This window comes from Amblyraja radiata, chromosome 2, assembly GCF_010909765.2.
Source record: "Amblyraja radiata isolate CabotCenter1 chromosome 2, sAmbRad1.1.pri, whole genome shotgun sequence".
Lineage (NCBI taxonomy): Eukaryota > Metazoa > Chordata > Chondrichthyes > Rajiformes > Rajidae > Amblyraja > Amblyraja radiata.
Genome location: NC_045957.1, coordinates 56,854,212 through 56,866,508, shown reverse-complemented (window position 1 = coordinate 56,866,508; position 12,297 = coordinate 56,854,212).

Below are 12,297 nucleotides of genomic sequence, written 5' to 3'. Positions count from 1 at the left end.
AATGCTGGAGAAACTCAGCGGGTGAGGCAGCATCTATGGAGCGAAGGAATGGGTGACGTTTCGGGTCGAGACCCTTCTTCAGACTGTATCCAATATAAGTATGATTCATTTCATGCGATTACCATGCTGAGATCCTGTCCCTCCACAAACTGTTTAGTTGCCTGATATCAGATGATTAATTCACAATTTAGCTTTCAGCATTCATACTAGATAAGCTCCAGTTACACATTGTCCAAAAATGTAATAGACTATACAATTGACTAATCTATCCACTTTAGTAATAATAATTAAGAATCATTTAATTTGTTTTTGCTGACTTAAATCAATTTACTCATAGAGAAAATTGAACTTGTTCCTGAAAATGGTTTAATAATGAATCGATTTTAATCCACATATTAATAAAATGGGTCCAGTTTAAAAAAGCTTTATTCCATTGCACTGACTGCATTAGCAACATTTTATGTTTGCAGTCATGCAGATAAATATGACCACAAAGTGAGAACCAGCAATTTGAAAAAGCAGTACAATTTTAAATACAATTTGTGGCCACTTTTCCACCAAACCATGATGTCCAGTCAGACTTCCACCTCTCAAGATTACTGAAAGTATCTAGCATGACTATACTGTAAGTGGAACATCAGTTGTTTGCAGAGTATCACAATGGCGCATTAAAATATTTTGCACAGAATCATTGTCAGACCGAAGACACAAGCAACAGCATTTACATACCTGCCAACGAGTCTGATTTTATCGTATTTGTTCCGATTTTTAAGTTTAAAAAGTGTGAAAAAGCGGAACAGTACAATTTTGAAATGAGGGAAAAAAACGGCCAATCAACCGCTGTCTCTAAGGGGATTGCGTCCAATCACCGACCAACTTCCCTTAAAATTCCCAAGGATTGTGTCCAATCACATAATGCACTGGTCACTCGGCGGTCAATCAGACAATGTCTCCGAGGGGCGTTGCGGCCAATCACCGACCAGCTTCAGAGAGAGAGAGAGAGGGAGAGAGAGAGAGTGAGGGAGGGATAGAGGGAAGTGTCATGACGATGAGATGCAAATATCTTGACCTTTGTATCAGATAACTTGGAGGTCAGATCGCATGTGCACTGTGTAAGCCTAGGCAGGAGGCCATGGCTGAGTGAGATAATAAACACGGAGACCAAGGAATGTAACCTGTAAATATTGTGTCAGTATCATTATTATTCCACATCTGAGGCCAGGATGTGACATTGGCGTCGAGGATATTTAAGATATTTTGGATATTTTGGATTCTGAATCCGTGGCTTCGAGCTGGAAATTTTTTTTTTTTAAATGGCAGTCGCAGGAGCTGATTTCTTAGCACTTTGTTCCACACTTTGATCCGACGAGTGATGCGAGTACCGTCAGCGTGAAGTGGAATGCTTGGTTGGAGGAATTTGAAGCTTATGCCAACAGTTAAGGGTTCTTTCTTGAGGAGAGTGCGCTGGGGCAGAATGTGCAGCGCAGAGCATTGCTTCTTTTCACCGTGGGGCCAGCAGTTCGAGAAATGTTTAAAACACTCCCTGATATCAGCATGAAGGAAGACTATAAGAAAGCCGTTGATGCTTTGAACAGTCATTATGTGGTGGTGCCAAATGCTACATTTCAACGCCATTTATTCCGTAAATCAATGCAGGAAAAGGGCGAGACTGTTGCTCAATTTGTGATGAGACTCAGACAGGTATCTGTAGGATGCAAATATGTGGCTGCTGATGTTTAAAACCAGATATTGGATAGGGTTGTCCAGCATTGAAGGTCAGACAAGCTCAGGAGAAGGCTGCTAGAAAAAGGGGGTGAGTTAAACCTTAATGATGCTTTGTCAATTGCAGCAGCACTGGAAGCTGTTGGGGGACAATTTCACAGCATGAAATTGAATGAGTCCAAGATTGGTCAAGTTAACCAGCTGTCCTACGGTAGACCAAGAAGTATGCCTGAACGTGAGATCGAGTGTTACAGGTGTGGCAACAAGGGTCACATAGGGAAAGATGCATGTTGTCCTGCAAGAGGTTGAACATGTAGGAAATGTGGAGATCAAGATAATTTTGCAAAGAAATGTAAAAGTCAGGCCAGGGACAAGACCAGTGATTACAACAAGAAAGTGAAGTCCAGTGAAAAGAAAGACAGACCTTGGCAGAAAAAGAAGGGTCATGTCCGTCACGTAGAAGGTGATTTCGGAAGTGATGAAGACAGTGATGAAGCTGGTGAGCATGCTGTTAAAGGGAATTATCAGTTTGCATTGAATGATAGCTATCACGAGAAAGTTGCAGTGACCATCAGAGGTGTTACAGTGCCAGTGATTGTGGATTCTGGTAGCGACAGCAACGTAATTGACAGATCACTTTGGGAATGCTTGAAACAGCAGAAAATCAAGTGCACCTCAAGGAGGTGTAGTAGGAAGTCACCGTAACTAACATTGCAGACCATTGGATGTTTCACGACTAATGTAGAAGTCGGAGATAGAGAAACTGAAGCAGAATTTGTGGTGATGGAGGAGAAGGGAGAACCTCTGCTGAGTAGAAATACAGCTCGAGAGCTGGGAGTGCTTCACATCGGAGTGCATGTCAATTCAGTGCAGTCATATGATGACGAGAGGCAAGAATTTCATTCAGTATTCCAAGGGATTGGAAAATTGAAGGCCAGCAAGTGAAGTTAGCCATTGATAACAATGTCAAACCGATAGCTCAACCGGTGCAGAGAACGCCATTTGGTCTTCGTGGAAAAGTAGAAGCTAAAATCAAGGAGTTGATTGATCAGGACATTATTGAACCAGTTGAAAGTTCAACACCATGGGTGAGTCCAGTTGTGATTGCGCCGAAACCCAATGATGACATTAGACTGTGCGTGGGGTCGAGAACATAGTTAAAGAAAGGTGTCTAATTACTTTGGTAATTTTGTACCCAAGCAGCCACTTTTGCTTTAATCCCAACATCAATTTTGCTGCTTTTAATTATGTCGTTTTCTATCAATTTCTCTTATTCAGTCCATACATAAGCAAATGTATTTTTAGTTTAGTTTAGAGATACAGCGTGGAAACAGGCCCTTCAGTTCACCGTGTCCACGGCAACCAGCGATCCTCACATTTTAACACTATCCTACACACACTAGGGACAATTTTTACATTTACCAAACTAATGTACCTACATACCTGTACGTCTTGAGTGTGGAAGGAAACCAAAGATCTCGGAGAAAACTAATGCGGTCACAGGGAGAATGTACAAGAACAGTACAGACGGCACCCGTAGTCAAGGATCAAACCCAGTCTCCTGCTCTGCAAGCACTGTAAGGCAGCAACTCGACCACTGCACCACCGTGCCAACCTAATATTGTCATTAACTATACTCATTACTTATCATACTGGTGGTAACATCACAATTTGGAAATACTGTGGTGCGTGGGTCTCAAAAGGAAGCACGAAGTCCAGTGTTTTGAGAGGCACCTTTTATTATGTTCCTCCCGGTTGTAGGGAAGACCAAACAAGAGAAAGATGGCACCCAAACCCCTGCCTTTAAACCCTCTGGCTAAGGGCCGCCTCCGGACTGCACCACTCCCGTGCCGAGGGGTTCGACAGTATGATGGCACGACCCTTGGGAGCCGCCACAGGAACCCCCCCCCCCCCCAGAACCAGAGGCACGAAACGCACCGGCGGGAGCACGACCCGGCCGGCCCGCGTGCGTGCGGAAGTCAGCCGATCGTGGAGCTTGCGGAGGCATAGGTGGAGGGACAGGTCGAGGGAATGGTCGAGGGACCGGCGGGAGGACAGGTGGAGTGACAGGCGGAGGGAGCCGTGAAGGGGGGCGCCCTCGAGGCCAAGGTTGGGCAACCAGCACCGGCTGGTCAATGTCCAGGTGTGCCGGCTTCAAACGGTCAATCGACACTACCTCCGGCCGGCCCCCCATGTCCAGGACAAAAGTCGACTGCCCGTGTTCCAGCACCCGGAACGGGCCCTCGTACGGCCTCTGGAGTGGCTTCCGGTGGGCATCACGGCGCAGGAAGATGTATGGGCAGTCCCTGAGGGCTGATGGCACGTATGGGCGAAATGTCCCATGGCGGGACGTCGGGACGGGTGCGAGCCTGCCAACTTTAGGGTGGATGAGGGCGTTCCCTGCTGCCCCGGCGCCGACGGCACGAACTCCCCGGGCACCGTGAGTGGCGACCCGTACACGAGCTCCGCCGATGATGAGGCCAAGTCCTCTTTGGGAGCAGTCCGGATGCCCTGCATGACCCACGGCAACTCGTCCATCCAGTCCGGGCCGGAGAGTCGTGCCTTCAGCGCTGCCTTTAGCTGCCGGTGGAACCTCTCCACCAGACCGTTAGCTTGCGGGTGGTAAGCCGTGGTGTGGTGTAGCCGCACCCCCAGCAAGCGAGCCATGGCTCACCACAGCTCGGAGGTGAACTGTGGCCCCCGGTCTGAGGAGATGTGCGCCGGCACCCCGAAGCGAGCAATCCAGTGCGCGGACAACGCACGAGCACACGTAGCCGTTGAAGTATCGGCCAACAGAATGGCCTCCGGCCACCGCGTGAAGCGGTCCACCATTGTAAGAAGGTGGGTGATGCCCCGGAAATGCGGGAGAGGCCCTACAATGTCTACGTGGAGATGGTCGAATTGCCGGTGAGGTAGACCAAACTCCTGGAGAGGCGCACGGACATGGCGCTGGATTTTTGCCGTCTGGCACGGAATGCAGGTGCGAGCCCAAAGACCAACCTGCTTGCGCAGACCGTGCCACATGAAACGAGCGGCCACTAGTGCCGTTGTCGCCCGGATTGATGGGTGAGCCAGTCCGTGGATCACCTCGAACACCCTCCGGCGCCAGGTGGCAGGGACGATGGGGCGCGGCTGACCGGACGACACATCGCACAGGATTATCACTCCCCCAGGACCGAGAGGGACATCCTCAAGGCGGAGGCCGGAGATGGCAGTCCGCTAGGCGGGCACCTCATTGTCCGTGAGCTGTGCCTCTGCCAGAGCAGAATAGTCAATTCCGGGCGCCACCTCGAACACGGCGTTGATAGCGGGGCGGGACAATGCGTCGGCCACCCGGTTCTCTTTCCCCTCGATGTAGCGGATAGATGTTGTATACTCGGAATTAGAAACATAGAAACATAGAAACATAGAAATTAGCTGCAGGAGTAGGCCATTCGGCCCTTCGAGCCTGCACCGCCATTCAATATGATCATGGCTGATCATCCAACTCAGTATCCCGTACCTGCCTTCTCTCCATACCCTCTGACCCCCTTAGCCACAAGGGCCACATCTAACTCCCTCTTAAATATAGCCAATGAACTGGCCTCGACTACCCTCTGTGGCAGAGAGTTCCAGAGATTCACCACTCTCTGTGTGAAAAAAGTTATTCTCATCTCGGTTTTAAAGGATTTCCCCCTTATCCTTAAGCTGTGACCCCTTGTCCTGCACTTCCCCAACATCGGGAGCAATCTTCCTGCATCTAGCCTGTCCAACCCCTTAAGAATTTCTATAAGATCCCCTCTCAATCTCCTAAATTCTAGAGAGTATAAACCAAGTCTATCCAGTCTTTCTTCATAAGACAGTCCTGACATCCCAGGAATCAGTCTGGTGAACCTTCTCTGCACTCCCTCTATGGCAATAATGTCCTTCCTCAGATTTGGAGACCAAAACTGTACGCAATACTCCAGGTGTGGTCTCACCAAGACCCTGTATAACTGCAGTAGAACCTCCCTGCTCCTATACTCAAATCCTTTTGCTATGAAAGCTAACATACAATTCGCTTTCTTCACTGCCTGCTGCACCTGCATGCCTACTTTCAATGACTGGTGTACCATGACACCCAGGTCTCGCTGCATCTCCCCTTTTCCTAGTCGGCCACCATTTAGATAATAGTCTGCTTTCCTGTTTTTGCCACCAAAATGGATAACCTCACATTTATCCACGTTATACTGCATCTGCCAAACATTTGCCCACTCACCCAGCCTATCCAAGTCACCTTGCAGTCTCCTAGCATCCTCCTCACAGCTAACACTGCCCCCCAGCTTAGTGTCATCCGCAAACTTGGAGATATTGCCTTCAATTCCCTCATCCAGATCATTAATATATATTGTAAATAGATGGGGTCCCAGCACTGAGCCTTGCGGTACCCCACTAGTCACTGCCTGCCATTGTGAAAAGGACCCGTTTACTCCTACTCTTTGCTTCCTGTTTGCCAGCCAGTTCTCTATCCACATCAATACTGAACCCCCAATGCCGTGTGCTTAAATGTAGGCCAATTGCCGCTGCTGTCGTGCGGACCACGGGTCGGAAACCTTCGCCAGGGCGAAAGTGAGCGGCTTGTGGTCCGTGTAGGCGGTGAACGGGCGGCCCTCCAGGAAGTAGCGAAAATGGCGCACTGCCAGGTACAGAGCCAGGAGCTCGCGATCGAACGCGCTGTATTTCGTCTGCGCACGGTTGAGGTGCCGGCTGAAGAAGGCCAGGGGCCGCCAACCTCCACCCGTCAGTTGCTCCAGCACAGCACCAACCGCCGACTCCGAGGCATCCACCGTGAGAGCAGTCGGGGCATCTTCCCGCGGGTGCACCAGCAGTACGGCCCGAGCAAGGGCCTCCTTCGCGCCGTCAAAAGCTGCCCCTGCCTCGTGGGTCCATTCAACGTTCTTGTTCGACAGAGCTGCCGAAGGTGGGCGCAGTGCTCCTGCTGTGAGCGGCTGGCCACCAGGATGTCGTCCAGGTACACAAACACGAAATCGAGGTCGCGACAAACCCCATCCATTAGGCGTTGAAAGGCCTGCACAGCGTTCTTGAGGCCGAACGGCATCCGCGTGAACTCGTAAAGTCCGAATGGCGTGATGATCGCCGTCTTGGGTACGTCATCCGGATGAACCGGGATCTGGTTATAACCCCGTACCAGATCCACTTTTGAAAATATTGTGGCCCCAGCCAAATGGGCGGTGAAGTCCTGGATGTGGGGTACGGGGTATCGATCCGCTGTTGTTGCGGCGTTCAGCCATCGGTAATCCCCGCAAGGTCGCCAGCCCCCGCTCGACTTAGGGACCATGTGGAGTGGGGACGCCCAAGGACTGCTCGAAGGGCGGACGATCCCCAAGGTCTCCATTGTGCGGAATTCCCGCCGTGCCAGACGCAGTTTATCCGGCGGCAGTCGGCGTGCTCGTGCATGGAGAGGTGGGCCGGTAGTCTGGATAAAATGTACCACTCCGTGGCTGGGGGTCGATGATCGAAAATGTGGGGTCAGAATGTCTGGGAACGCGGCCAAGATCCGTGCGAAGCGGGAGTCCACAGACGCCAGGGGCCGTCCCACCGGCTGATACAAACGCAACGTGATTGGCTCCATCGTAGCGGCGTTGACCAAACGCTGACGCCTGACGTCCACCATGAGGGAATGCGCCCGGAGGAAATCGGCCCCGAGCAATGGCTGGGAGACGTCGGCAATGGTGAACCGCCACGAGAAATGGCAGGAGCCGAACACGATCGGAACCATGCGCACTCCATATGTGCGGATGGGGCTGCCATTTGCCGCGGTGAGGACGGGCCCCCGCTTACCGGAACGAATGTCGGCCAGCGAAGGAGGCAGGACGCTGAGCTCCGCTCCAGTATCAACGAGGAAGCGGGTCCCGGAGCGCCGATCCCAGGCGAAGAGGTGGTGAATTTGGCCTGCCGCCGCGGGGACTATTGGCAGCCGGCCCAGGCGTTTCCCGGGAACCTGCACGGCTGGCGGCATTGTCGTGCTGCAGCACCCCAGCGCTGATGGAAATAGCACCAGCGCCTCGTGTTGGTGTTACTTGGAGCTTGCCTGCTCCCGCTGGTGGTGCCTGCAGCTTGCTGGCGCTGGACTGCAGGTGCAGTACCCCTCACTGCCGCTGGGGGCGATCGTGCGGGCCGTCGGGCTGGAGCTGTCACTCCTTCCACAGCTCCCCCGCCCCACCAGAGGAAATCGGGAGCTGCCGGGGTGACGTCATCGGCGCGCCTGCCGACGGCCAGCGCGTTGACGTCATCAGGGCGCGCCATACACAGCGCGTCGACGCGCCTCCCGAGGGCCCTGAGGTCGGCAAAGGAGACGTCTGTGAGCTGCAGACGAATGTAGGCCGGCAGCAGATGCAGGTAGGTGTACTCGAACAACAGGCACGGCGTGTGCCCGTCTAGTAGAGCCACCATCTCCTTGAGGAGGCTAGATGGCCTACGGTCGCCTAGGCCCCCCATATGCAGGATCCTACCAGCACGCTCCATCCTGCTTAGGCCATAAATCTGGAGCAGGAGCTCCTTAAGGCCGAGATATTTATCAGTGTCCGGGGGGGCTGCGAGGAAGTCCGTGACCTCTTCAACCGTGTCCTGGTCGAGGGCCCCCACCAGGTAATAGAAGCGGGTGGCATCGACCGTGATGCCCCGCAGGTTGAACTGGGCCTCCGCCTGCTGGAACCAGATGAGCTGCCGGGTGGTCCAGAAGTTGGGCAGTTTCACGGAGACCGCGTCCAGAGACAGGGCCGGGCCGGGCTGTGAGGAGGTAGGGCTTTCTCTTCTCTCCATCATGACGCCAATGGAGCGTTGGGGTCACCAATGTGGTGCGTGGGTCTCAAAAGGAAGCACGAAGTCCAGTGTTTTGAGAGGCACCTTTTATTATGTTCCTCCCGGTTGTAGGGAAGACCAAACAAGAGAAAGATGGCACCCAAACCCCTGCCTTTAAACTCTTTGGCTAAGGGCCGCCTCCGGACTGAACCACTCCCGTGCCGAGGGGTTCGACAGTATGATGGCACGACCCTTGGGAGCCGCCACAATACAACATTAAAAAAACAATATTTTTATTATATCTTAATTGCTTTCATGGTGTGCGCAAACTTACTAAAGAACCTCAAGGGAAATACATGGAGTGCAAGAGCAAAGTCCCTCTGAAGAGGCTGTAAAGGACTTTTGAACAGGTCCTGATGTACCCTACTGCAGGATGTTATAGTCCTGTGTTGATGACAAGATGATGGATGAGCAACTAAACCCAGCCGTGTGCATCAATCCAGAACAATGAAGTTCGTAACACTGGCAAGCAACACATGTCCAATATTTGAAGGGAAATCCCATCACCCACTTTACCACCCATTTCTCTGCAAAACCATTGCACAAATCCATCATAAAATGGAAAACATGCCATTCTGCGCTCAAATTAAGGAAACTCAATGGGAGAGACAGCAGTGATACACCTCATTTAATAATGAGGAACAATCAAAGATCTCCAGAACAATTTTGGAGATTAGTTTAAGGCGAAAAAGGTAGTTTAAAATTTGACTTTTTTTTCTAATGGACTGAATGAGAGCAATTTTTTTAAATTATATGCATCTTTCGATAGAACGCTAGTTTATTACTGGGCACTTCATGTTCCTGCATGTTGAGAGTTATATTAAAACTGTTCATGAATTTACATTTGCAGTTTATTTTTAGTTTCTAATACACATTATTTCTAATAATCAATGTCAAAAACAAATGCTGTGAATTTAAATCTTAGAAGATTTTTTCCTCATGTAAATCTCATGTATTCTCTATATTCTAGTTTCAAAACTACTTATTTTTCTGTAACTAAACCGAGATGAGCTTCAGCCATTATAGACTATAGAAGGACAACGATCAGATTATAAGAGACGGCTTGTCAGAAACATTTGCAAAAATTGCATTCTTTGAAGGCAGCTGAATTACTAGTTTAAAAGCACTGTATAACACTACATCAATCAGAAACACTGCCTTCAAAAAGAGGGAATGACTAAAGCATGTTATTTATAATATTTGATTACTATCTAGGGCAATGGTCTTGTAGGACTCCTATTTGACCTTGAAACAAAAGTTTATATTGTCACTTGTAAATTCCTTTAAGAAACAAAACAAAAACATTACCTTTTTAACGATGCCGATGTGGGTAAAAGCAGTCGTACTGGAAATGGCTTTAGTGCTAGTTTACTATATGAACTCGAGCATATATTCCAGCAACGTGCTTTGCTAAACTGGATTCCAGGCCTTTAAATCTAAACTACTGAAAACTGGCACCATGATGTAAAATAATTATTTATCTTTCAGGGTTTCATTCAAAATGCGAGTCTCTTCTGCCACCAGCAAGTTTATATGATTTATTTTATTTACTATCTTTACTATATTATTTACTATATATTATCTATTGTATTTACCCTGGCTTTATGTAAAACCTGTAATCTTTTCCACCTCTTTACCTGTATTGTGAAGTTGATCTGGACAAGCCAAAACGCTGGAATTTCTCTTCACTGATTGGAAACATTAATGCAGAGGGAAAATGCAAGTATGCCTCATTGTGGAGTGATCCCAGATGCTTAGAAATGTACAACTTGGTGTTTGAAGAGACTTGCTTTCTGACAAGGAATATAGTTACTGCATCCTCTTGAGCCCAATCTAAAATTAGCCTAATATGATTATGCACTGGTGTCCACCAATGTAATTTGTTCTACGTGTCTTCACGATTAAAATAAAACAAAACAGAAGCAAAAGCACCACCACCACTTTCTCTGCATCTATATTGGGAACTAGAAACTTACTCGGCATGCCTTTCTCTATAACCTGATATGGAAACCCTTAAAAAGAGTGCTACTTTTCTGTAAGTTTCCGATAGCAAGCTGACAATTTAATAAGGTGCTTTAAAATTCCAGCATCTCCGGCTCCACATCATTTCAGTCAATTTGTTAATTTCCTTTGCATTCTTTCACTTTTCGAGTTTTCTGAAATGCAAAGTCAATGTCTGACATTCTGTGGAATTTCCAGATTGCGGAAATGACTGGGCTAGCTTGTGTCTTTGACCTGCATTGAGTGCAGGTCTGAAGAAGGGTCTTCACCCGAAACACCACCAATCCATGTTCTCCAGAAATGCTGCCTGGCCTGCTGAGTTACTCCAGCGCTTTGTGCCCTTCTGTAGCATTAATTCATATGCTACATACTAGTTTGTGATGTGAGCATTTTGATTAATGGATGCATGCAAGTGATTAAAATAACCTGAGCAGGTTGCTGAGATGATATTTTTGGTGTAGAAATAAACAAAATGACTAAGGTTAGAGAATAAATCAATGTATTACAAAATGACAAATAGTTTTATTTATTTACTAGACTAAATGGGACCCGTTGGGTTCCTGTCACACGGGAGGCCTGGTCCCCCCGTTCCCCAATGCAATATTCCACCACTCACCCGTTCCCCCAATGCAACCCGTTATCCCAACACAATATTCCACCACTCACCCATAGCCCCCAACAGCACAGGAGCGCCTGACGTTTTCAGTTTAAACTGACAATAACTTGTAAAATATAAGATCAATGTGAACGCATCTCACTCTCCCTCTTCAGTCCCCTATTCCCCTCCTCCATTATCTTCCGTTCCCCACCCTCCTCTGCTTCCTCCCCTCACCCTCTTCCTCCCCTCCTCCATTACTTCACCATCCCTCTTCCTACCCCTATCCTCCTCCATTCTCCATCATCCCCCAGCGCTCTCTCTCTCTCTCTCTTTTTTTCCTTTTCAAAACTTTATTCGACAGTCATATGATACACCACATCAAAAATAATCAGAAATTACACTATAACAAATAATCATTATAGTACAACAGTGCATTCATTGTTTACAATACTCTCAACCCCATGCAGTGACCAGCGCCCACGGAAGGCCTCCAAAGTCCCCGTGGACACCGCGTGTTCCCTCTCCAGGGACACACGTGCACGGACGTAGGCCCGAAAGAGGGGCAGGCAGCCGACTCTAGCCTGACCATCGACCGCCTGCTGCCTGGACCCGCGAATGGCCATCTTGGCCAGGCCCAGCAGCAAACCGACAGGGAAGTTCCACCCCCCCCGATCGGCTCTCCTCACTCCGTGCCTTATGTCCAAACACTAGAATCGTGGGACTAAAATGCAACCAGAACTTGAGGAACAACCCCTTCAGATATTGGTACAGGGGCAGTAACCTCTCACACTCCATATACGTGTGGAACACTGTCTCCTCCTCGCCGCAGAAAATACATGCGGCGGACGAGCCTGTGAACCGACTCAAAAGTTTATTACACGCCACCACTCTGTGCAGCACTCTCCACCCCAGGTCCCCAATGTAAAGGGGACAACTCCCTTGTAGTGGGACCCCCACTGGGGACCTCCCCCACCTTCGGGTGGTAACACCGTCCACCATGGTGTGTCAGGACGGGAAACAAAGGCAAGGAGGTGCAAAATGTGCAGGAACATTCTGAACAGTGCGCGTCTCTTCGCATCATGAAACGGCATACTGGTCATCACAGAAATGCGGCTCAGATTATGTGGAGCCGGTCC